Below are 27,488 nucleotides of genomic sequence, written 5' to 3' on the forward strand. Positions count from 1 at the left end.
AATTGACCTTAAAATGTATAGTCTCAAGTTCAATAAAATTCTGTCGTTCAGTTAACAGTTGAGGTGGTTCTTCATAGTTGACAATCCACTCTCCTCCCTGCAGAGGTCTGGGCACCCAGGCTTTTTACATTCTATGCTTTTATTACCTGAAACCATAGGGCAGCCAAAGGATAAAAGAAGAATAGAGAAAGTACATACATCTGCTTCTTAAAAGCCTTGTTCTAGACGTGCCATACATTAGGAATCCTATGACCGTGTGTACGTAGACAATTATTCATTAAACTAGGGTTGGGGACTGGGAACTACAATGCTGGCTTAGTATCAGTGCTATACAATGAAAGGGAACTGACGGGTTCCCGTACATGTGACTCGAAATTTCCTTCACTATAATTAATTAAATCATTTTAGAGTTTAAATTAGTTTTTCTTCAATGGAGTCTAAAAATACTGGTGCTTTCTCGTGTTATTTTAAGACTCGTGCACCGCCAATGTAATCTGGGAGCCTCTTTATCGCAGTCCCAAAGCCAGTCCGATTCTCAGCCTCCTCATCATGTCTGTTCCCTCCTCAGTTTAAAACTTGCCTGGCCTCTTCTGACTCTTGGAGTCCAGCTTCCTCTGTCCCCTACCACAGAGACCACTGTCGGAAGCCATTTCTGTGCTTTTTAAAACAAAACAAAATTAAAATTTGTGCGTGCCACATGCACGAGTCTCACAGACTTCGGTGAGGAGAGTACTGGGAGCAGGCAGGGGTCGAGAGAGGAGAAGGTGGTTTGAAAGTGGTTATAATCGCTGGGCACACAGTATTTGGCCATTTCTTTTCTTTTTTTTCTCTCACCACTCCTCAGTTATTTCTCCTGGATTCTGTCAATATCTCTAAATGACAAACAAGTGCATGTGTGTCACTCTTCAAGTCACCTTATCAATATCTTTTTAATCTTTAAGGCAGATCTACGAAGTGGCTCTAATATCATTCTTTCTGTTTGTCTGGGAGGAAGCTAAAGCAGCGTAAGAGGAGCCTGGCAGAGCTAGGATTCGAACCCGGGCTGTTTGGCTGCGGAGTATATCCTCTCAGCCACTAAACTGTTCTTCCTCTCAATGGGGGCGGCTTCTGCACTAAGGAAAATTCTGGTACCAGCTTTTAAGGTAGAATTCTATTTTATTAACTTTATTTCTGACATTAAGCTATTTTTTAATCCAGCTCTTAAGCACTTGCTGTAGTTAAAATAATTAAAGCTTTATACTTTAACAAAAAAGTTAAAATGTGTTATGCAAACTGACATTGGAAATTACTTACACTTTGTTTCTCAGATGCTCCATAAGCCCATGCTCAGGGTTCGTTGTTCAGAGTGATAGAGGTGCCATTGATTGTTTTAACCACAGGAGAGTTATTCGTAATTTTTCCGAGTATTCTTTTGCTGATTAGAATAATGATTTTGACAGAAGTACTTAGTTTTGTATACCTTGTATATGTACACCCATAAGGCACACAGCCACATCCCAAGTGTGGTAACTTCTGTAGTTCATTAGACTTTTTACGTCTTGTCACACAAGTCAGGGTTGACACACCCCCTAAGATCCTGCTGCTGCTACTTTGTCCATAGACTCTAGCTACCAGTATCAGCTTTTCTTCTTCTTTTTTTCTTAAAGATTTTATTTATTCATTTGACAGACAGAAATCACAAGTAAGCAGAGAGGTAGGCAGAGAGAGAGGGGGGAAGCAGGCTCCCCGCTGAGCAGAGAGCCCGAGGCTGGGCTCTATCCCAGGATCATGACCGGAGCCGAAGGCAGAGACTTTAACCCACTGAGCCACCCAGGTGCCTCTACAGATGATTTTTTTTGATGTAGATATTATTATTAAGCCTTGAATTCTCAAAAACAAAGGAATATATGTATTCACAGCTCAAGTCCCTAAAGCAAAAATAACCCAAATTATAATGGCATTATACTTTATTGGGCTTGAAAAGATTTTTTTTTTTTTTAAAGATTTTATTTATTTGACAGAGAGAAATCACAAGAGAGGCAGGCAGAGAGAGAGGAAGGGAAGCAGGCTCTCCGCTGAGCAGAGAGCCCGATGCGGGACTCGATCCCAGGACCCTGAGATCATGACCTGAGCCGAAGGCAGCGGCTTAACCCACTGAGCCACCCAGGCGCCCCTTGAAAAGATTTTTTAATTCTTAAAATTATTGTTCCTTGACTGTTTATTTTTCCTTTAAATGCAGGAGCTGGGGCACCTGGGTGGCTCAGTGGGTTAAAGCCTCTGCCTTCAGCTCAGGTCATGATCCCAGGGTCCTGGGATCGAGCCCCGCATCTGGCTCTCTGCTCAGTGGGGAGCCCGCTTCCCTTCCTCTCTCTCTGCCTGGCTCTCTGCCTACTTTCGATCTCTGTCTGTCAAATAAATAAATAAAATCTTAAAAAAAAAATAAATGCAGGAGCCAATCCTTTTATTCTTCTTTTACGTGAATAAAGATAACTGAAAACACCATTATAATAAGCAATTAATTTTTCACACTGGTAAATTGTGCAGCAGCTACTCATGTTAGCAACTCACACCAAGAGGTACTGGATATTTCTACCTCTCAGACTGCATGGCATTTTAATGAATTATAGTATATGTCTACCATCTGTGGCTTCCCAGGAGTTGATTGCTTTGGTTAAAAAACATTTGGGCTTTCGGTTTATACTTTTCTTAGATCTCAGTTCTATACCCGTTATTTATATTCTCTCCCCTCAAAAGAATTGAGTCATAATGAACATGAGCTCATAAAACACACTTTTGACATTTTTGTCATACACATAATGACTCCTGGTTGATTCTCAGAAGATTATATTGATAAGTACTCGACAGTTCTTTGGCTTAGTCTCAATACACATAAAAGAGAATGGATATCATCACTGACATGATTCTTCCACATAATCTGGAAGATGATCCCAGCCCAATATGTCAAGCTATCCTGTGATACCCCAGAGATGAGTTGACATTCTATATCCAGTGAATTGACATATTGATCTCTAAGGTATTCCCATTTTAAGCTGATTGCAGACCTTAATGCTGTCTTCAGTACATAATTGTTTCCTATCTGTGGAATTCATGCACTAAGAACTACCTTCACTCCAAATCACTGAGCTCCAAAGAGATTTGAAATTCCATCATTTGCCTTCTGGAATTTGAAAATGTGCTACTGGGATAGATAAAGAAATGATCCAGGGGGCCTGGGTGGCTCAGTCTATGAAGCATCCAACTCTTGATTTCGGCTCAGGTCCTGATCTCAGGGTTGTGAGACTGAGCTCCACGTCAGCCTCCAGGTCCATCAAGGCTTCTCTCTCTCTCCCTTGATCCCTCCCTGCCGCTCAAAAAAGATCCTTGTTTCTTAAACTTTTCAACTGAATCACTTCTAATGGCAAAGGAAAGTAGTGCTAATCTCCAGAAGGCCTGAGGGCATAGCCTCAAACAATAGCCAAAGGAGAAGGATTATTTGAAGTCTTGAGTTTTATCTTAAAAATTAATGAGACTTTAGCCTTTTACCTATTACAGACTAATGTTTACTTTACTATAAAATTCTCCAAAATCTTCCAGTAAATATAAAAGGGTGTTCTTCTGGAAATTCCATGTTTATCACTTATCTTCAAACATCCTCTAAAACACTGCTTACCTCCCCCCACAGGAACATAAGCCAGAGTCTTAAGGCCAGGTATCCACACATGTGGGTTAAACAGCAGAGATTTTCAGTGCAGTCCATGGCTATAGAGTAAAGCACAATTAATGGGACACAGAGATATCAAACCAGAGATGATAATCTAGCACCAAATTCCAACTGTCTGAATTTATTCACTAATCCACATTGAGCTCAGATTGGCTTGGAGCCTAAAGAACAAAGATTCTTTTCCATGGATCCCCCAGAGAAAAGACTTGTGTTTCACCTTTCTGGTTCTAAGTGGCTCAATGTTTAACCTTCCCGGAGGCTCCCCTGTGGGACCAGTGGGGTGAGCACTGAGAGCGGAAGGCTTCGGGAGCAGCCTGAGGGCATCCTGGGGATCAGCCCTTCTTGCACTCAGAGGAAGGAGCAGTTGTGCGGCAAGGTGGTCCTGGCACAGGGATAACTCCACAGATTCCTGGCTGGGAGAGCAGTACTTCATGGGTAGAAGAGTTTTGAGTATAAACAAGAGACATATAGGATTGTTGTGTAAGCATGTATGTTTACTGAAGATGTACCGAACCGAGGGTCAACAGGCCTGGGTTGTAACGCCTCCCTCTTGCACTGGCTAGCCGTGTGACTGTCCACGGTGTATTTCCCGTTCGCAGCCCCAGTTTTCTCAGCAGCAGCAGAATAGGATCCGGTATACATGGTGTCGACTGCTACGGAGCCATATCATCTAGGGTTCTGTAGATTGTTCTGTGTAACAATGACTTCAGTCCAGATTTTTTTCCTTTTTTTCAGAATACCAGTGGATTTTATTTGTGTCTCAATAAAATTATTTGTTAGTGCATTTGAAAGTATAAACAGGCAAGAATTGCTGAGGTAATTTTTCAACTTGGCACTGAGTAGGTAACTTTACTACAAGTCCAGATTTTTTCTACCTGAGTCATAAGCATGAAGCATTTCTATAAACCTGGAGCAGAATTTTCTAATAACCCAATGAGTCATAAGCCCACTTTTCTGAAATTGGTAATTGACCATTACAACGCTAAAGGTTGTGTAACTTTTTAATTTTTTCCAAGCATGAAAATATAGGGAGTCCGAGTACTTACAGAGACCAAGAAATCAAGAAAACAAACCATTAGTGGTGTTTATTTACGGGTGATGCTCAGCTCCTTTATGTCTCACTTCTGTGCAACCTACTTTCACACATCCTCCGTTAATTTCCCTACAACACGGCTGCCCCCGACAGAAAACAGCTGACTCTCAGCGTGTCGCCAATTGGCGAATCAGCACAGTTAAGTATCGAAATACTGGCTGGATTTGTACAGTTACATAAACGTGTCCTTCTTGTTTGCCCCTCATAGGAGTCAGTGAAGAGCAGAAAACAGTAGTGCTAATCCTGATGATAAGAAGCATAAGCATCATAAAGTATACTTCAAAAGAATGTAATTAGATTGTCTAATACAAGGTGGGGTAAAGACGTGACAGGAATCTTCACGCTGCTGTTGTGAGAATCATTATCTCGAAAACATTTCAGTGGGTCTTTTTTCTTTTTTTTTTTAAATTAATTTATTTTTTCAGCGTAACAGTATTCATTGTTTTTGCACAACACCCAGTGCTCCATGCAACACGTGTCCTCCCTAATACCCACCACCTGGTTCCCCAACCTCCCACCCCCACCCCTTCAAAACCCCCAGGTTGTTTCTCAGAGTCCATAGTCTTTCATGATTCGCCTCCCCTTCCAGTTTCCCTCAACTCCCTTCTCCTCTCCATCTCTCAGTGGGTCTTTTTCTTATGCAAAGTAAAGGTCTAAGTCTCTATGAGGACTGGAAGAAATACTTAGAATGCTGCCATTGCAGAATTTCTGATTAGCCAAGGCTGCTTTGATAAAGTCTCTGGAATTTATCAAACAAAATATTAAACTTAACTAGGGAGTATGTGGGGACAGATACAGAAGATATTTATTTCAATATAATTCTCTGAGAAATGAACACAGACAAGGAGCCCCATTAAGTTGGTCAGAAAAGAATATAGGTTTTGAAATACTTATATTCTAATGAAAGGGACATTTTAAGAAGGAGAGAGAATGTAATCAATAGAGGTTGGTACTTGAGAAGGTAAGAGGGAGAAGTATCATGTCCGGATAAGAGGAGAGACACCCTTCGTACTGTGGCAGAAGAAGAGGAGGAGAGATGGGTGTGGAAGTTACATGATCTCCTTGTACATCAGGCTCCAGCTAACTACCTGTATGCTGCCTAAACCCACAGAGAGGTCTTTAAATAAGACACTAACTGTCTTAAGGATGTGTGACAGAGCCCCAGCCATTAATATCAAATGAGGTGAGACATCTTAAACCTAATATCCACCTACAGCATTTAGAGAGCACCTCAGAGGGGGCACCTGGCTGATCAGTCGGTTGAGCATCGGACTCTCGATTTCGGCTCAGGTCACTCCATCTCAGGACTCTCCTGGGATGGAGTCTTGCATAGGGCTCTGAGCTCAGCAGGGAGTCTGCTTGAGGATTCTCTCTCTCCCTCTGCCCCTCTCCCCCCTCAAATAAATCTTAAAAAAGAGAGAAAGCTCCTCAGGGTCACTCCAACCACCCATTCTTCTATGCTCTCTAAACTTCATCTCCACTGTAAATTACATCATTAGTAAGCAATTTACCTTTTTTCCCCCAAAGAATGACCTTCCCAAATATCACAGTGCCTGTTAGGCACATCTTTAATGGCCCTCCTTAATATACTGAGCATTTTAGGTAGTAACATAAACAATAAAGCTCGTTAAATTAGCATTTACTGCCCATAGAGTCACCAGAACCTCCTGATGACAAGGAAATTACATTTTGACATGCATTCCTTTTAATTAATGTGTAAAATAACAAAGGTTACATGTCTAGTTGAGAAGAACTTTCCTTCAAGGGTTATGTGAAATAAATAATGCTCATAAGATATAAATCACAAAGCCAAAGTACTTTCCAAGTTTCAAATATATGTTAATGTGTTTTAAAGTAATTGTTTTCCCATTAGCACTTATCTGAAAAAGTTATTGTTAAAAATCATGAAAATGACCCAACATGCAAAATAGTTTTCTCGAAGCATCTTATATTCTTCTATGTCAACCTTTACTAAGAGACTTTTAATATGCAATAGTTTTCATAGATTTTTAAATACAAGTTGTATAAAATTTTATCAGGTAGATGTCTTTGCTTTAATTGGAGTGCCTAGGCTAAAACAGAATAATTTACACATCAGAGTTTTGTTCACCTTCCGTGTATTCGAATGTTATGTTACAGCCATCCCAAAGTCCTGGGCAGAGGATTATTTGTTCTCATTACTCTGCTGCTTTCCTTCATTGTATCCCTGTCTTCACATTCCTTAAAAAGCAACAAGTAGCATCTAGCTTTCCTAATATTTTAATTTGTGTCAAATAATAGAATTTAAACACCCTTAAATAATCATACTCTATGCTAATTTTGAAGTTCTTCTTTGTATAAGGTTAGCTTATGTTATATTTTATTACCTAGCTTCTAAAACCAGAACACTGTCTCTTGCTCTTATCAACTATCTTCCTATTAACAAATTGCTTTCAAGCATATATGGAAATATTACTAGTCAAAAGGTCCTTATTTGTGAGAAAATAGAGAGGGTGTGCAGTACAATGTTATTCAATGTAGAAATCTGCAAGTATGAAGTTATCATTTTATTAATATAATAGCTGCTGGCTTTTTAGGTGTCTTATTCTGCCCTGGGTGCTTTACATTTCATCATTTCTATTCCTTCCAGAAAACTAAGCTGTTTCCACTTTACATAGACGGAGACTTAAGGTAAACAACTTACCAAAAATTGTATCAGTGTTAGTGGTTGCATTTAAATGTAGGTTTGGGTGTTAAACGCAACTGGTAAACCATTGAACATTATGTCAAAAACAAAACCAAAAAAAATTGAATTCTTCACTCACACACACAAAGAAAGATAAGTGTAGGTTTGTGTAAAGCCTTAAGGGGAAACTGTGTGTGTGTGTGTGTGTGTGTGTGTGTGTGTACCTGAGGATAGGAGAAAAAGTATTTTATTTCTATGTGTAGTTATTCTAAAGTGCTTGACAAATATTTGGCTAAATGGATTATGATAGATTCTGTTTCCTGGCCTTAGAAATCTTCCTTATAAATGGTAGTTTTTTCAAAATTATTTGAAGACTGTCCATAATTATCCTCAGGATTTGGATCATGAAATCATTTTTATAAATAAGAGAAAATTTAGGTGTGAGTAATCTCCTGATGCAGGGGTAGTGTATTAGTTCCTTGCTACTGCTGTAATAAATTACCACAAATGGAGTGGCTTAAAACAACGGAAAGGAATTACCTTGCAGTTCTGGAGGTCAGAATTCCTAAATGGCTCAGGATACCAGTAGGGCTTTCTTCCTTTTAGAGGCTCTAGGAGAGAATCCATTTTCTTGCCTTCCCAGGCTTTTGGGGGCTGCACTCATTCCTTGGCCTGCAGCCCTTGTCCGTCTTCAAAGCCAGAAATGGCTAGTTAAGTCTTTCTCTATCACATCTTACTCTTATCCTTCTGTCTCTCTCTTTCTCTTATAAGGACTTTATGATTACACTGCCCCTGACCCAGACAATCCAGCGTCATCTCATTATTTTAAGGTTAGCTGACTAGCAAACTTAATTCTGTCTGCAGCCATAATTTCCCCCTGCCATGTAATGAAGCACAAATTCTAAAGATTAGGACACAAACATTTTTGGGAGGGGCACTTATTCTACTTACTACAGGCCAAGTTAGATTTTTTTAAAGTTTACAGTCTGAAGTTTATAGAAAGCCCCCTTTAGGAGAATGAAAAAACAAAATTGCAAATGCAAAAGGAGACACTAGAGCACATACTTAGGTAGTGAGAGAAAAGATGGCACCAAATATATCCCAACTTAACCCAAACTAATTTATCCTCAATTGTTTAATCTACCCATTTATCAAACAAAACAGCTGTGTGATAAAAATGCCTCTTTTAAAACTTCGATTTGTTTTGGGTAAATGAAAAATAAATTAGGTAGAACCCTTGCCAAAATTATGCCTTCAAAGTTTGGTTTCAAACCAACTCTTTGTTCATTTTTATTTTTGTCATTTTTCCCCCATCAGTTTAATTGTTCAATTCCTTGTGTTCTGGGAGATGTGAAACAAAGAATATGGAATTTGGGTCCAGAAGACCTTGGATCAAATCCCTGTTTATTCACTCATTCAAAACATTTATTTAACAATCTAATGTTTACCAGGCACTGTTCTGGGCTCAGAGTAAGAAGCAGGATGGTTATGGTCCTTGCCTCTGGACAGACATAGGAAGGTCATCTCAAATGCATTAAACATTATGAAGAGGTCCAGGGCCTGTGAGAACGAGACCTGCAAGGCAGCTCAACCTAGACTGCTGGTAGTGATTTACACAAAGGTCTGAGGGATGCGACAGAGCAATCCAGGGGAGTCAGTGCAGAGGAAAGGGGAAGATTCCAGGTAAATATTATGGACAAAGAACTCAAATGGCAAATCTAATGCTAATTAGGCTAATTAGCCAGAAGAAGGTCAGGATATACAGGGGAAATGGGGGAAGAGTGATGTAGCAACTTTCTTGAGAGCAAGTTGAGGCCAGGTCTAAGAAGGCTTATGACCATGCTTAAGATTTTGATTTCATCTAATGCAGTAACATGCTACTGAAGAGTTTTGAACCAAGATGTGGAATGATTGGATAGGCAGACTTAAAGTTTTTTCTGTTGGTTTTGGAACATGGGGCCGGGAAGGGGGGAAAAGGCAAGATTAGATATAAGTGCATGAGTTAGGATAAAAAGAAGTGTTTGGAGTTGGAACATAAAGACATGTTATTAACTGCCTTCTCTTCAGAAGGATTCTGGTAGGTATGCCTTTGCATTGACAATGACTGCTTTTATAAAATGTTTAAAAATGTTATTCATTAAGCACTATTTAAGACATCCAAGAAGAGTAGAAAGCACACCTGATTGGTTGCTTTTATGCTGAGAGACGCATTCACACTCTTTCTTTGACCAGGTGTTCGCATTTTATTTCTAAATGTATAATGAACAGTTTCCTAAATACAAGCATTTCAGGTATCAACAAAATGGTGAAGGGGATAATTGAGGAGTTAGAGAGCTCCTTCTCTCATCTTACTGAGCTTTCTCTACCTGATTTAGTACTTGGTGGTGGAATGGAAGAGAGGCATCCGCAAGCAGCCTCCCATTCTTGTAGACTTAACCCTCCTTCTGGGACTTGCTGATCATGGAAGCACGAAGTGCGTTCCTCACCAGCTCCCAAGGAACATACCTTGTCTTCAGTCCAGTCTTCTGGCATTGACTTCTCCATTCCATGTGTTTCCTTCTCCCTTTTCAAGCCTAGCCCTTGGCCAAATTCCCTCCCCTACTCCTACTGATAGAAGGCAATTTTGGATTCCGTATTTTTCTGCCCTAAATGGGCAGTGGCATAGTTTATGTTTTCTTCATGATTTTGCATATCTTTAACTAACCTTGGCATATTCTAGTGTCCCTTCTGATAGAGCGTCTACCTCTGCTTGCTACATGATGACAAGAAAATATATCACTGGGATATGTTTCTCTGTTGATGGAGGTATTATCATACTTTTAAAAAGACCCAAGGAGGATAGCCAAATAAGGGTTTTCATTCTGTAAAGAATGAGTATCTGAAGAAGGCTTTGCTGTATTTGTATTTCCCACATGCTCTCTATGGAAAGTTTGTCTTTTATAGTTTATGTCAAGTAAAACACATCACTCTAATATTTACAAAATTCTTTTTTTTTTTAAGATTTTTTTTTGGGGGGGGGGCGCCTGGGTGGCTCAGTGGGTTAAAGCCTCTGCCTTCAGCTCAGGTCATGATCTCAGGGTCCTGGGATCGAGCCCCGCATTGGGCTCTCTGCTCCGCAGGGAGCCTGCTTCCTCCTCTCTCTCTGCCTGTCTCTCTGCCTGCTTGTGATTTCTGTCTGTCAAATCAATAAAATATTTAAAAAAAAAAAAGATTTTATTTTTTTTTTTATTTATTTGACAGAGAGAGAGATCACAAGTAGGCAGAGAGGCAGGCAGAGAGAGAGAGAGGGAAGCAGGCTCCCTGCTGAGCAGAGAGCCCAATGCGGGACTCCATCCCAGAATCCTGAGATCATGACCTGAGCCGAAGGCAGCGGCTTAATCCACTGAGCCACCCAGGCGCCCTATTTACAAAATTCTAATCAATGGACTAAGTAAGAAAAATGTCCTACATCTCCCAGATATTGGCTAAGCCACATAGCTCTCCAGCCTTGTAAAATAGAATCCTCTTCTCTTGGGCAACTGTGTTGGTTGAGCTCCCCTAATAGACGACCCTGGGACAAAGATTTAAGAGGAAGTAGTTCCCAGGGAAGCAGCAGTTTGTATTGTAGGGAAATGAGCTAGGGAAAGCAAGTCAATAAAAGGTGTGTTATGTGGCAGATGAGTGCTCTGGCTAATTGGCTAATGGCTTGATCCCATTAGATGGCAGACAGTGTAGAGGTATCTTCCCCCAGGGTAAAGGAATTAGCATTTATCCAACAACTTCCATTTGTCCCTGGCTGAGGACTGTTTCCAGGAACATTCACTTGGCACTTTGTCCTCTTTTCCATGTGGACCCAGCTGACTGCAACCACTGGAAGTCTCCCTCAGCGGAGAGTTACAGGTGCTAGCTATCCTTGCTTACAGGAGCCGTGAGTGCCGGGGAGTATGGGCTGGGTCCTAACAACATCTGCTACCACAGCCTACTACCCAGGGTCTCCACCTGGAGTCGTTCAGACTGGGCTGTACGCAAAGGTACCCAGCCAGGGGGTGTGGTGGAGAGGAGGGAGCTCTAGAACACCACCACAGCTCAATATGTGCGACTTGTACCAAGCCACGGGTTCTGTGAGGTTATTTCCACTTTTTCTGACTGGCCCAAATGTGCAGAGTTTACTTGTGGAGTTCCTTCTTTTGCTTCCTCTCTCGGTGCCTTCCATTCTTCATTAGGGACCCCTGGCAGGACTTGACCCCGTGTTGGTATTTCAGCTGTGTTCAGGGCATTCCACACAGATATGGCTGCCTTTCTCTGTCAGCACCCTCCATCACTCTGTGATGCATAGTGGATTTCCAGTAATGTTAATGTCTATCTATCTTCAAACCCCTTTAAGTGGTTTTCTATATATTCTTAATTTTTGGCTAGCACACAGAATATATCTTATTAAAGAGATTCTCAAAATTGATATATTAAATTGTTGAAAGTTCAGATGGCTTCCTATTATTCCTTTGAAGGAATCTGCATTTTATTCCAGGGATGAAATTCTCAAGGTGGGATTTTCAGGTGTCACCCCTCTTTAGCACATCCAAAAGGATAAAAATAGCAGCTTGAGACATGCTGGTAACGAAAGATGGACCATGTACTCTTTTATATTAGAAAGTTATGTTACGATCTTGTACCTTTACCAATTACTCTGGCCCCGATTTAACTAGCTTTAGTTGTACCAACAAAGGTGCCTCCATAACACACAGATGTTTCCTGATGCAAGAAACCCAATTAAATTCTTCAAGTTCTAAAAGAAAGATATATTGTTTACCAGGTAGCATGAGGCAAACACTTTGGACTTAATGTCGATTTCCATTCCTTGCCATTTCAATTCTGATAACAGTCTAATTGGAATCGCAGGACAGCACCTTGTAACTGTTTTGAGGCAGCTTTCATTTAACTTGCATTGCTCTACTCCTTAAATGTACACTGACTGTGTAAATCATCTTCCAAAGATTAGGACATGTGTTTGAGAGTAAGAAGAGAACACTGGTAATAATACCTTGAACAACAGGTATCAGGCATGATTGCCCTGAGTTAACCAGGAAGTGTGAAGACCCTACTTCCCTTTACCTATTCGTGCTCTTAACACAGCACTGGAGGGAAGAAGAGGAAAAAGCAGAACAGTCTGGACCCTAATTCTTTGGTGCCATTGTGGTGAGGAGGAACCACAGGAAAAACACTGTCGTGGTAAAATGGTTCTGTTGCTGCCATTTAAAAACCTTTCCTGGGCGCCTGGGTGGCTCAGTGGGTTAAGCCGCTGCCTTCGGCTCAGGTCATGATCTCAGGGTCCTGGGATCGAGTCCCGCATCAGGCTCTCTGCTTGGCAGGGAGCCTGCTTCCCTCTCTCTCTCTGCCTGCCTCTCTATCTACTTGTGATCTCTCTCTGTCAAATAAAAAAATCTTTAAAAAAAAAAAAAAAAACCTTTCCTCAACATAGTGTCATGAAAAGAGCTTAAAGAATCATACAAGTTTCAGAGGGTGTGGGCTTTGGAATTCACCTTGGCGGGGGGAGGGGTACTCTGTAGGGGACGATCGTTTTGCTACTTATCGTTTCTTAAGTCTTGAGCCAGTTCTCATTCTTGTAAAACAGGGCAACACCAGTACCAGCCACTTAGGATGAGGATTAGTAGAAATGTGTGTAAAGCACTGAGCCTAGGGCTTAGTCTATAGAAAGCACTCAACAAAGGTTGGGCCCTTTTCCTGTTCTGCTTTACCATTTCCCTGGCCCTAGTGCTCCTCTCCTGGCAGGAAATGGGATGAGAAAATGTGTAGGGAAAACAGCTGAAACCTATGAGTGCCTAATAAGTGCATTTTGAAAGTGATCATTTTGACACCTTGAGGGTTGCATGTATATTACAAAGGCCAAGTAGGTATGATGCCAGAAATCAATACGGGCCTTCCTCTCGCCCACATATAAGCTCCTGGAACAGGTTTACCCTGGAAACCAAGTATTAGCCCTGAGCTTCACTCTTCTGATATCTCTTACATAACAACAGTATTTAATAAAGTAAGCAACATATTTTCATTTCTTTGGATTTAAATATGTCTCCATTATATAGTTTAAGATTTTGTGACTATGTAGCAGTTTTCCAATTGTGGCTGGCTATTTAGCAGCTTTCATATTTATGAGATGATACATAGCAAATTTACAGAGTGATTTTTCACTTCATGGTCTTATAATAAGCTATAGAAAAAACACTCTTGACAGGAGCAGTTTAATCATACCGTGTGTTTGAGCAAGAAAGAGAAGGGAGGGAGGATGAGGGGGGAGGAGAGAGAGGCTGAGAAAGAGAGAGACAGAGATTGGGAGAGAGAAAGTAAAGACTCTGCAGAGAGCTCCGATATTCTACCCAGAGACAGGACAGTTTGTTTAAACCAGGTCAAAGCTCCGCTGGCTTTCACGTTTTCTCTGAGAACTTAATGCTGATTGTTAACTTTTCCAAGATAAACACGGTAAGTCTACATTCCATGTATGAATTTGCTAAGTTCTAACAGGAGGTTGCTAGTTCATTTACAACTTTTTATAAAACTAAAACCAAAAATTGAATTTCTGTGTTTGTCTGAAGCTTTCAGTGATGTGTTAACATTTTCAAAGGTGGTGTTATACTTGAGATTAATAATTGAATGAAAAGGAAAAAAAATGCAAAAAATTGTTATGTAGTACATGACTGACTTACAGAAGAATGTTGCAGGTATATTTATAAAATTGTAATGTCTAACATGATTAACTCTAAACCTAGACTTATTGCACTGTAAAGCTCGATTTGAAATCGAGCAGTGCTTTGACTCATTAGTTACAAAACATACATCTTAATGTTCTGACAAAGTTATAGTTTTCTTTCAGGCAATTTCATTTATATTTAAAATTGTACCAACTGTGTTGCCTATCACACAGGCCTTTTACACACAATTAAATGCAAATACTTTATGTGGACATTTACTTTGGAAATTAAAAAGTGTATTTTTTTGCATTTGGAAATTATAAATCATATTTTCTATTTAGGCTCCAAAAATTTTGCCTTTCATTTGGTATGTTCCAGCAAGGATCAAGGAAATGTAACTTTTGTGTGTGTGAATAACTTACAATGACTCATACCCAGCTGTTGCTTAGGATAGGTTATACTTTTTTTTCTAAGACTACCTATTTATGAAGATCTTTCCCAGCAGTATTTCAGAGAAGTCACTCTTAAAATTCTCAAATGATAAACATGTTTTAATTATCTTTAGATCAGCAAAAAACATACATGTTAAAAACTTGAAGAAATTTCAAAAATAAACTTGTATTTTCAGATAATTTATAGGAAGAAGTATAATCTGGTAAAAAAAAATTTTGCCTAATTCATTTTCTTATTCACTCATATGCTGATGTCACAACAGTTGGCTGAGACTGAAAATGTAGTATTGTTATTTCTAGAGTTTGTACAAAAGCCATTCTGAGATATATCTGGAAAAGGATAGTTTTAATGGCATATATTCCAAAACAGAGCTGTTCTCCGAAGACTAAGCATATAAACTGTATGGTAAAAATCAACACTTATCGGTAACCTCCTTTCTTCTTTCTAAAAAACACTCTAAATCAAAATCTGATGGAGGACACTTTTGTGTACAAAGGTCTTTATACATTAGCAATGAAGAGAATTCTATATATTGCTTCTGTTATGTTTGTATTTTTATTTTATATTCTGAGTAATACTTGGAGTTAATTCCTTATTTTTAGTTTTAACACTTAATATTTAATTTCAGAAGCAGGGCTTATCCCTGGAAAGAAGGCATAAATATACTTAGGATAGCTGGGATACATTTGTAATTCATATTTTTCCCTCCCCTAAATCCCAGTTTGGTTTAAGTCATTTATCTTAAAAGGAATATTAACATCTGTTTGGTTCTATGCCATCCTCATGTTTAACCAACTGAGTGAAATGTCCCCTTGCCTCTTATCTGTGCTTATCTGCACTTATTGTCAGTGGGCATCAAAAAATTATTTTTCCACCTAAGTTAAAATATGTATTCACCACCACCCCCCCACACACACTCTAAGCCTGATGTAAGACCAACACTACAGAATCAGTGTGGTCTCAAATATTTTTTTGACTCAGTGGACTAGGAACCACTGTGGGCTTCCATGAAGATATATACACAGTTAACATTGTAAGCTTTAGTTAGTAAGATTCATTCAGCAGCTCACTTCGTAAACATTTGCTGAGCATTCTTCTTTCACAAAGCACTCTGACAGGAGAATGCTGAAGGGAGAGGTATAAAGCATATACATTTAGATGAAGTTACATGTAAGTGAGATTTTAGTAAAAGTCTACCACATTAATCTAAGAGTTTTCATAGAGCAGTTCATAGTCAATTACGAATTTAGTTATAGGGAAATAAGTGATGTAGGAGTTGAGAGAGCAATATGATTGCAGCTTAGGCTGGTCAGACTAGGTTGAAAGGAGAGATGCTTTGAGGTGGTCTTAAAGCATTGGTAGGGAAAAGACAGGCAGGGAGAATGTCTCAAGTAGATGGGATGGTATAAAGAAAAGTTTGGAGGCAGAAAATATAAAGTCATGAAGAGGGAATGGAATGTAAAAAAAAAAAGCTTGGTTGAAACAGGAGGTTGCCGTCAGGGGCACAGAGGTAAATATGGCAGAGTTGGTGGAATACAGTATAGGAGCACTTTGAGTGACATGCTAGGCTGTGGGCGGGTTAGTAAATTTGGGGCAGGAGACTAACATCTTTATCTGGTGTGGTGGTCCAAATCCAGTTGAAATGACAAGAATCTCAATATGGAGAGACCAACTGAAACAAAAAGGAAGGAATAAGTGAAGAAGATAAGGCGGGGAGAATGATAATTATAACCACATTTGATAATGAAAAAAAAAATGGCAGTATCTTTAAAAGAATTGGGAAATGAGTAGAGAAGGCCAGTTTGGGTCTATAAACCTCTACCTATCCTGGCTCAACCAGAGAAGCAGAATCTGAATCTGTAAGAGATGTATATTAAGAAGAGATTTATTAAAAGTTATTGTTGGCTTATGTGATTATGGGGAAAACATGTTGGAAATCCATCAGGCAAACCCTGAGAAGGGCAGGCTAGAACTATCAGGTACTGGCGGAAGCTGTGGAATTCCTTTATCAGGGAAGCCTTACTTCTACTCTTAAACTCTAGCCAACTGAATTGGGTCCATCCAGATTATCTGAAAGAGTATCCCTTATTTACAGTCTACTGATTATGGACTCTATCACACCTACAAAATACCTTCACAGTGACACCTAGATTTGTCTGACTGACTAACTGGGGACTGTAGACTAGTCAAATTGACACATCATAAAACCTTCAGAAATCTCCAAAGTGCTATATGAACTCCTAGGTGCTGGTAGGATTTCTTGGGTGAAAAATGGCCAGAAATATATAGAAAAATCAGAATTGAAAGTCAGGAAAGTCACTGAGATTGGAGAGACCAAGATGGACATGATCCATATAGAGATGATATCCATGCCAGTCAAGTGGGAGACCCCCAGAGAAGCCTGTAAACTTCTGTACCAAAGATGAGTTTTGGAGATAAAAGCATTTTAGGGGGGAGAAGAAAGAATTAACTAAAAGATAAAGGGAAAGAAGGATTAAAGTGCATAGAAGAGAACCACTGTAGCCAATAGCCTTGGCTGTCTCTCTCTTTGCTGCACTTTCTCACTAGTCTCCTGACATTTCCAGTGGACCCTGGGAGCATTGCTGTGGTTCCCCTACTTTCCTCCTGTATTTTGGGAATCTTGCTTCCAGAGATCCAAACAAAATTTGCACTGAGAAAACATCCATTGTTTTTACTCCTAACTTTGAAAGTACAAGTAGAGCAGATGAGAAACACTCCAGATTGCAGGTATTTCAGACATAAAAAATTAGATACACATTACAGATGATAAGGAATTAAAGGTACAACTGTTCTGATTACTTAATAGAGAGGTCTTTCAGGGGCCCTAGAACCCATAGTCTTGAATGCTCTTTCCCTCCCTCATTTGTCCAGCGAATTTGTATTTAACCTACATGGTATGGCTCAAGCATCTCCTCCTCTGTAGGAAGTCCTTCGCTCACACCCAGAGAGGTGTTAACTTCATCCTTTGTCCCATCACTCACTTAGGCATATTTTACATTTCTTATCCCGCTGAAATAGAAATGCTTCTATGCTTTCCTCCCCACCAGGTTGTAAGTAAATTCCTTTCAATTTTGAGTTGACAGTATCCAAACAATACTATTTAAGTGTTCAATAGATATTTGGGAAAGGAAAGATAGCTATGTATGCATGTATATGAGAAAACAGTGTAAAGAAGGCAAACCTATGTATGTTTATTATGGGGGGGGGGGGGGCAGGGCAGGCAGAGGGAGAAGGAGAAGGAAAATCTGAAGCAGGTTCCATGCCAACAGAGAGCCTCAGGCAGGGCTTGATCTTACAATACTGAGACCATGACCTGAGCTGAAATCAAGAGTTGGACACTTAACCAACTGAGACACCCAGGGGCCCCCAAACTTATATGTTTATAAACAGTTCACAGAAGGAGAACTTTTGAGAGTTCTACAGCTCACAGAGTGAAATGTAAGGCAATAAGATAGAGAAGAGAAGGGGGAGTATATGGTAAGAATCCCAAGGAGGAAGAAGAATACCATTCTCCTAATACAGAAAGGAAAAGGAGAGGTTTGGAGGGAGAAAGGATGGGAGAAATACATCTTCCCAGGAAAATAAAAGACAAATGGATGTGATGTGAGAGAAAATGTGCCTTCTCCTAAGGAGAGATTCTTAATGTGAAAAACTTGACATTTCTACACTTTGTTAATTTAACTTTGGTCAACAGCATTTAAAATGCTTGTAACAAGGAAAGCTGCTGTTCCTATTTTCTGTGTGTGAGAGAGAGAGACAGAGAGATCTGAGGGTCTATTATAGGTAGTTCTTATGCAAATTGACATTTCACCTCCATTTTCCCCCCAACCTATGCTATCTTAGCACTAATTACAAATGCAAGTAAGTCAAAATATGGTTCCCACATCTGTAAGCTGAAATTCTTCTGCAAATGGTGGTATCCTTTATGAATACAACTATTACACTGTGGGTTGCAAGAGCCAGAGAATGACTTTGCACATTAACATTATATTGCAGTGTTCTTGAAAAGCAAATTTGAAAGTTACAAAGATGTAATCTTCAATTAAATTGCTGGTACATATTTCCATGGTATTTAACTTTCACAAAATTAGATGTCATCTCTCATCAGAATTGTTTAATGTATTCCTGAGGTAATTATTTTTGCCTGTGCCTTCCAGGTTTCCATCTTTTAAATTTTTTCATGTTTTTTTGCCTTTAACTTAGCAAATGGTAGATGGAGCTTTCAAATCCATAAACATGCTTTTCCCTCTCAGACTGGTTTAGAACTTGACTGCTTATTATCTTTCAAAAAATATGAACTTACATATTTTGTAGAGAAATACAGCTGAAATCAACTTAGCGAAAATTTAGGGAACCAGTGACATACAGTACTTTTCTCCTTTTGCACTTTTTTAGGGGCAATATCAAGAAGCATTACTGAAAGCTTTTTACTGTAGTCCTTCAGAATTAGATTTAGAAACAAAACCTTCTTGTCTCTAGGGAGAACAGCAGAACTAAGAGTGATTTGTCTGGACTGTGTCTAATCTTCAGTGATTGGGTTTCTGTTCATTGCAAGGACACTATAATGGCTGCCTCCAGGCTGCACCAGCTGTTACATCACAATTTATTGTAGCAGAGAAATGCTGAAATCACTAGAGGCTGAACTTGGCCTGTTAAAGTGTGAGCAAATGGAGTGTGACAATGTGTGTTCTCTCTGAAATAAATAGGAAAAAAGGATACATTCCGTTCACTGCTTTCATGATGAGACTTTTTTTTTTTTTTTTTTTTTTTTTGGTAAAATAGGAATTGACATTTCATCTGCAATAAAGGCCAGACAGAGACACTTTGGAGCAGAAAGATTCAAGCCCTAAACCTCACTGTGGCATTCAGGAGTTGTGTGACCACAAGCTAAGGATTTAACTTACTGCACCTTGGGTTTTTTAAAGAGTTTGGATGAGATCATTTATTTCTAAATTACCAGGGCTAAGTTTTAGATCCCTTCTAAAATGATCAGTTTCATCGACCTATCAGATACATTTCAGTATTTCATCTCAATGTTTATTTTTAGTATCCTTTTAATCCTCATTTGATATGAGCTGGAAATAAATATTGCCAATGTGAAATTGGTTTACTGCTTTAATAGTGATAAGGCTCAAAATATAATAAGACTTAACGTTCTTACAAATTTACTTCTGCTCTAATGAAAGAATGTCAGGTTTGCTTTTTAACTTATAACTTTGTTATATCACAGTATTCCTTCTAGAAAAAAGGTATGAACCCTACAGTGTTGGCCAGGTTCATTTCCTCCCACCTGTCAAGGTACAATGTCTTTGTCTGTTCAGGCTGCCATACAGTAGCCAGTTTATAAACAAACAAAAAAAAATTATTTCTTACAGTTCTGGAGGCTTGGAAGTCCAAGATGATCAGGTTCTGGTAAGGGTCTGCTTCCTGGTTCATACATAGGTCCCCATCCTTTTTACTATAAACTCATATTGTGGGAAGGGCAAGAAAACTATTTAAGGTGTCTTGTATGAGGGCACTAATCCCATTCATGAGGGCTTCACTCTCAAGACCTAATCCAAAAGCACCACCTCCTAAGACCATCACATTGGGTATTGTGCTTCATATATGGAAAGCTGGGGAAGACATAAAGATTCAGTCTATAGCCTGTAGCTAAACAACAATCAAACATTTCTCTGTGATTAACACCTAATGCTTCTCTAACTCTTCAAACTATAGGACTATCACTATTTTACAATTAAGTTAGCCAAAACAGTGCCTTGAAAGTAATAAGCAATATCTGGATGGTAATTGACTTTACTAAGGATGTCAAATTAGTATCAGTAATATGTGCATGATTCCTAGCCCCATTTTGTTAAGATAGTCCTTCTATTAAAGCTTAGGTATCTAATTAAGCACATTTGTTCTCTGCCTTCAGAATCTTTAAATACTGTGCCTGACATAGGTCAGTTAATTCCTTATATTCCCTGAGATACAGGTAATGTACTTCTGGCGACTGGTAAGCCTTTGTCTCCAGTTAGGCTTTATTGTATTGTAGACTTCAAGTTCTTGTCTGCCTGATTTTCTAAAGATGGAAGGTAGTGGGGTAAAAATTCAAGACATAAAATTTTCAATATTCTGTTGTACCAATTTTCCCACCAAATATTTTCTCTTTATTTCCTAAGGGTTTTCTTTTGCTCTTATGGGTATGCAACTTTACATTTTGTTACTTAATACTTCCTTTATTCACAGTCAGTAGAGAAGCAGCCAGCAGTTTCTAAAATCTCTCAAGCACACAGGCTCAAATTCACCCTTTGGTACATAAGTTGCCAGTCATGGAATCACTCTTCATCAGCGGCATACAACCAACCCCCAAATTATGTGGACCTATATGGCCAGACCTCGAATTACCACAGTTTACATTTGCCCGTTTTGCTGCTTATTATATTCTTTCTTTTTTTTTTTTTAAGATTTTATTTATTTATTTGACAGAGAGAGATCACAAGTAGGCAGAGAGGCAGGCAGAGAGAGAGGAGGAAGCAGGCTCCCTGTGGAGCAGAGAGCCCGATGCAGGGCTCGATCCCAGGACCCTGAGATCATGACCTGAGCCGAAGGCAGCGGCTTAATCCACTGAGCCACCCAGGCGCCCCTGCTTATTATATTCTGAGGTATGGTTTGATCTCAGTGCCAGCCTGGAATGAAGTACATACAGCATTTTGCTCTACAAGGACCAGCTGCTCAGAATCACATTGTGCTAATGGCCACCCTCACTCTTGTTGGTTTTGTTGTTTTGTTTTGCCACAAAAAAATTGGTCTCTCTTCCTCTCTCCTTCTCCCCTACCTCCACTTAATTTATTCTCCCCTCTTCACTCAGAATCTGAAAAATTTCTCCTGAATTTATTAACTTAACTCCTTCTTTGCCTACTGGCTAATCTTGATCCCCACCCCCACCTTAAACCATAAATTACCTTTCTGAGTACTCAGTAAATAGATATAACTATTTTTTAATTTTAATCCCATCCTCTAGATTAGGATGTCAGGTGAGTCTTACAAAAAACAAGCCGATGAGCTAATTTGTAGCAACCAGAAGTAATTGGTAACCAGAAATCCAAGTAAACTTACAATTGTGATATAACAAACGGAAGTGGACCATTTCCAGATGATAATGTTTTGGGAGTGTGCAGCCACCTTAAGTAGTCTTTACCTTTTCACAATTGATTTTGCTTCTTCCTCTACAATGACAAAATACACAAAATCTCCTATGGCTGTATGCAGGTCTCCAGAGGTGGTAGGGCAAGGTCTGGGCAGACGGGGGCAATGAGTATGGATTATTTATAACTGAGATACCACCTGTATAGTATTTTCTGGCTGCTGACTCCATGGAAGTTTGCTAGTTAACGTGTCTGTAATCCTCACCTACTGAGTTGAAAGTATCCCATCTGACTGAATATTTGAATATCTTCACTAATAAAAATGGAAACTGGATTTTTTTTAAAAAGCTACCAGTAGTAAAGTTGTCTCTCTGAGCACCTTTAGTTATTATCTCTTTGTTTTATAAATGCAAAAGGAAAGAAATGGCTGTTAGTGCATCTGACTTGACCTTTTTTTTCTCCTGAAAATTCTTAAAAGATTTTAAGTGATGGCTATTAAGGACGGCTCTTGTGCTGACCACTGGGTGTTATTTGTAAGTGATGGATCACTAAATTTTACTCCTAAAACCAATATTACCCTATGTGTTAACTAGAGCTTAAATAAAAACATGAAACAAAAAAAAATTAAGTTAAAAAAAGGTGCAAATGATTTTCCAATTTTATAGTTTTTAAAAGATTGATCGGGATGCCTGGGTGGATCAATTGGTTGGGCTGCTGCCTTCGACTCAGGTCATGATCCCATGGTCCTGGGATCGAGTCCCGCATCGGGCTCCTTGCTCGGCGGGGAGCCTGCTTCTCTGTCTCTGCCTGCCTCGCTGCATGCTTGTGTGTACTCTCTTTCTCTCTCTGGCAAATAAATAAAACCTTTAAAAAAAAAAGACTGATCTCAGTACCCCAGTTTCTTTGGAATCTCTGCTTAAATCAAGTCTTACCAAGTAATGCTTTTACATTCTATTAAACATGCACAGACAAACACCCAGTCATGTGAGGATCATAAACAAGACATTACAATATGTGCTAGCACATCCTGTCTTCTTCTGTGAAGTCTAAGCTCCACTATACTGAACCTCTTTCTCTGCTACCCCACCTGGTGGACTTGAGAGATAGTCTCTCTCGGTCTGTAAGGCTTTGGAGTCCCCTGTGTGCCAACGTGGAAATCGCCAGAGGGACAGAGAAGTGAGGAGTGAGGGTTCAAAGATATATGTACCGGGTTTCCTGGATGGCTCAGTTGGTTAAGTGACTGCCTTCAGCTCAGGTCATGATTCTGGAGTCCTGGGATCGAGTCCGACATCAGGCTTCCTGCTCAGTGGGGAGTCTGCTTCTCCCTCTGACTTTCCCCCATCTCGTGCTGTCTCTCTCATTCTCTCTCTTTCAAATAAATGAATAAAATCTTTTAAAAATAAATAAATAAATAAATCTGTTTTAAAAAAAGGTATATGTACCCAGTAGGATGTTATTCTACACATCCTCTCTTTTCTTCTTGTACTCCCAAGTTTCCTGAACTGATGGGAGATAAAACTCTACCAAAGGTAATAGGATTTTATGACTCACAAAGACTTCCTTGGGTTTTTAATCATGAAAATTTATCCCAGGTTTTTCAGAGTCTGACCAAAACTCCATATAAAAATACCCAACAGATTTATCCTAATGACAATTCTTCAAATATATCAAAAGAAGGGATTTGTGGTATTATGAAGCATGAGACAGTTTTATACATGAGAGATTTACTTGCCCAAAGACTGCTTCCATGTCTTCACTATTGTAAATAATGCTGCAATAAACATAAGGGTGCATATAGCCTTTCAGATTAGTGTTTTGTATTCTTCGGGTAAATCCACAGTAGCAGAATTACTGGATCATATGGTAGTTCTCTTTTTAATTTTTTGAGAAACCTTATTTTCCACAGTGGCTGCACCACTTTGCATTCCCACCAGTGCATGAGGGGTCTTTTTCTGCATATCCTCACCAACACTTATTTCTTGTGTTTTTGATTTTAGCCATTCTGACAGGTGTGAGGTGATACCTAACTGTGGTTGTGATTTGCATTTCCCTGCTGATGAGTGATATTGAGCATCTTTTCATGTGTCTGTTGACCATCTGTATGTTGTCTTTGGCAAAATGTCTGTTCATGTCTTCTGCTCTCTTTTAATTGGATTATTTGGGGGGGTTGGTGTTGAGTTGTATAAGTTCTTTATATATTTTGGATGCTAGCCCTTTACAGGACATGTCTTTTGCAAATATCTTCTATTAAGTTGCTTTTTCATTTTTGCATTTTGCTTTTTTGATTTTTCCTTTGCTATGCAGATGCTTTTTATTTTGATGAAGTCCCAATAGCTTATTTTTGCTTTGTTTCCCTTGCCTCAGGAGATACATCTGCAAAAATATTGCTACTATTGATGTCAGAAAAATTATTGCTTGTGCTCCCTTCAAGGATTTTTATGGTTTCATGAGGTCTCACATTCAGGTCCTTAATCCATTCTGAGTTTATTTTGTGTCTGGTGTAAGAAAGTGGTCCAGTTTGATGCTTTTGCGTATAGCTGTCCATTTTTCCCAACACCATTTGAAGAGACTGTCTTTTTCCCATTATATAGTCTTGCCTCCTTTGTCAAGGATTAATTGACCATATAATCATGGGCTTATTTCTGTCCTCTCTGTTCCTTTTATTGATCTATGCGTATTTTTGTGCCAGTACCATATTATCTTGATTACTACAGCTTTGTAGTATTTCTTGAAATCTGAGATTGTGATTCCTCCAGTTTTGTTCTTTTTCAAGATTGCTTTGGCTATCCAGGGTCTTTTTGGTTCTGTACAAATGTTGGGATTATTTGTTCTAGTTCTGTGAAAAATGCTATTGGTATTTTGGTAGAGATTGCAATAAATCTGTAGAATGTTTTGGGTAGCATGGACATTTTCACAGTATTTGTTCTCACAATCCATGAGCATGGAATATCTTTCCATTTGTTTGTGTCATCTTCAGTTTCTTTCATCAGTATTTTATAGTTTTCAGAGTGCAGGTCTTTTAGCTCCTTGGTTTTCACCTCCTAGGTTTATGGCTAGGTATCTTACTATTTTTGATGCAGTTGTAAATGGGATTGTTTTCTTAATTTCTCTTTCTGCTGCTTCATTATTAATGCATAGAAATGCAATGGATTTCTGTGTATTGATATTGTACCCTGTGAATTTACTGAACTCATTTATGAGCATTAGTAATTTTTTGGTGGAATCTTTAGGGTTTTCTATATATATAGTATGCCATCTGCAAATAATGGAAGTTTTACTTCTTCCCTACCAATTTAGATGATTTTTATTTCTTTTTGTTGTCTGAGTGTTGTGGCTAGGACTTCCAGTCCTAGAATAAAAGTCCTTGAATAAAAGTGGTGAGAGTGGACATCCTTGTCTTGCTTGTGATCTCAGGGGAAAAGCTCAGTTTTTCCTTATTGAATATGATGTTCACCATGCGTTTTTCATTTATGGAGTTGATTATGTTGAGGTATGTTCCCTTTAGAAACCTACTTCGGGGGCGCCTGGGTGGCTCAGTGGATTAAGCCGCTGCCTTCGGCTCAGGTCATGATCTCAGGGTCCTGGGATCGAGCCCCGCATCGGGCTCTCTGCTCCGCGGGGAGCCTGCTTCCTCCTCTCTCTCTCTGCCTGCCTCTCTGCTTACTTGTGACTTGTGATCTCTCTCTCTGTCAAATAAATAAAATAAAATCTTAAAAAAAAAAAAAAAGAAACCTACTTCATTGAAAGTTTTATTGTGAATAGATGTTGTACTTTGTCACATGCTTTTTTGTATGTACTGAGATGATCATATAGTTTTTATCCTTTCTCTTATTGATGTATCATGTTGATTGATTTGCAAATAGTGAACTAACTTTGCATCCCCAAAATGAACCCCACTTGATTGTGGTGAGTGATTTTTTAATGTATCGTTGGATTCAGTTTGCTAATATTTTGTTGAGGATTTTTGCATCTATGTTCATCAGAGATACTCACATGTATTTCTCTTTTTTTATAGTGTTTTTATCTGGTTTTGGTATCAGGGTGATACTGGCTTCACAAAATGAATTAGGAAGTTTTCCTTCTTCTTCTATTTTTTGGAATAGTTTGTGAAGAATAGGTATTAGCTCTTCCTCAAATGTTTGGTAGAATTCACCTGTGAAACCGTCTGATCCTGGACTTTTTTTTATTGGGAATTTTTTATTTGTTAGTTTTGTGTGTGTGTGTGTGTGTGTGTGTGTGTGGTTACTGATTAAATTCCATTGCCTGCTATGGTAATTAGTCTGCTTATATTTCCTATTTCTTCCTGATTCAGTTTTGGGAGGTTATATGTTCCTAGGAATTTACCCATTTCTTCTAGGTTGTCCAATTTGTTGGCATATAACTTTTCATAATAGTCTGTTACAATTGTTTCTATTACTGTGGTGTCAGTTGTTATTTCTCCTCTTTCATTTCTGATTTTGTTTAGTTGAGTCCTCTCTCTCTCTCTCTTTTTATGAATCTCACTGGAAGTTTATTGATCTTGTTGATCTATACAAAGAAGCAACTCCTGGTTTCATTGATCTGTCCTATTGTCTGTGTGTGTGTGTGTGTTAAGTGCTATTTCATTTATTTCTATCCTAATCTTTATTATTTCCTTCCTTATACTGGTTTTGGGTTTTGTTACACCTAGTTTCATTAAGTACAAATTTAGGTTGTTTGAGATTTTTCTTGCTTCTTGAGGTAGGCTTGTATTGCTATAAACTTTCCTCTTAGAATAGCTTTTGCTGCATCCTAAAGATTCTGGACTGTTGTATTTTCATTTTCATTTGTCCCCATGCATATTTTGATTTCCTCTTTGATTTCTTGGTTGACCCATTCGTTGTTTAGTAGCATGTTATTTAACCTCCATGTATTTGTGTTCTTTCCAGATTTTTTCTAGTGGTTGATTTCTAGTTTTATCTCTTTGTATTTGTTGAAACTTGTCTTGTGACCTAATGTGTCATCTATTCTGAAGAATGTTCCATATGGACTCAAGAAGAATGTGCATTCTGCTTTTAGGGAATGGAATATTCTGAATATATCTATTAAATCTACTTGGTACAATGTGTCATTCAAAACCTCTGTTTCCTTGTTGATTTTCTATGTGAATCCTCTGTCCATTAATGTGAGATGTTAAAATCCCCTACCATTATTGTATTACTATTATTCCCTCTATGTTATTAGCTGCCTCATGTATTTGGGTGCTCCTATGTTGGGTGCATAAATATTTACAGTTGTTTTATCTTCTTGTTGGATTGTCTGTCCCCTTTATGTTTGTATGGTGTCATTTTTTTTCTTGTTATAGTCTTTGTTTTAAAGTCTATTTTGTCTGATATAAGTATTGCTACCTTGGCTTTCTTTTTACTTCATTGCATGATGAATTATTTTCTATCCCTTCACTTTCAGTCTGCATATATCTGTAATAGGTAGTGTATAGATGGGTCTCTTAAGAGGCAGTACATAAATGGGTCTTGGTTTTTTATCCATTCTCTCACCCTGTGTCTTTTAATTGGAACATTTAGTCCATTTACACTTAAACTATTTATTGATAGGTATGTATTTATTGACTTTTTTAACTTGTTTTATGGTTTATGTAGTTATGTTTTATGTTTTAACTTGTTTTATGGTTTATTTTTCTTGTGATCTTCTCTTCTTGCTGGCTTTGTTTTGTGATATATTTGCATTCCTTTCTGTTTTTTGCATATCTATTACTGGTTTTTGATTTGTG

General features: G+C 38.8%; 1 protein-coding gene across 50 annotated transcripts in view; it reads left to right on the forward strand.

Annotated features, from left to right (window-relative positions):
- Positions 1–27,488, forward strand: part of RIMS1 (regulating synaptic membrane exocytosis 1) — a 497,245-nt gene that overhangs the window by 445,619 nt on the left and 24,138 nt on the right. Inside the window, exon 1 of one of the 50 annotated variants that reach the window (XM_046005360.1) lies at positions 13,808–13,929. The exons of the other annotated variants lie outside the window; for them this stretch is intronic. The gene's annotated coding sequence lies outside the window, so the exon portion shown is untranslated. Of the gene's footprint in view, positions 1–13,807; positions 13,930–27,488 lie in introns of those variants that run through there. 50 annotated transcript variants of the gene reach the window in all.

The sequence above is a fragment of the Meles meles genome, chromosome 5 (assembly GCF_922984935.1).
Source record: "Meles meles chromosome 5, mMelMel3.1 paternal haplotype, whole genome shotgun sequence".
NCBI classification, from domain to species: Eukaryota; Metazoa; Chordata; class Mammalia; order Carnivora; family Mustelidae; genus Meles; species Meles meles.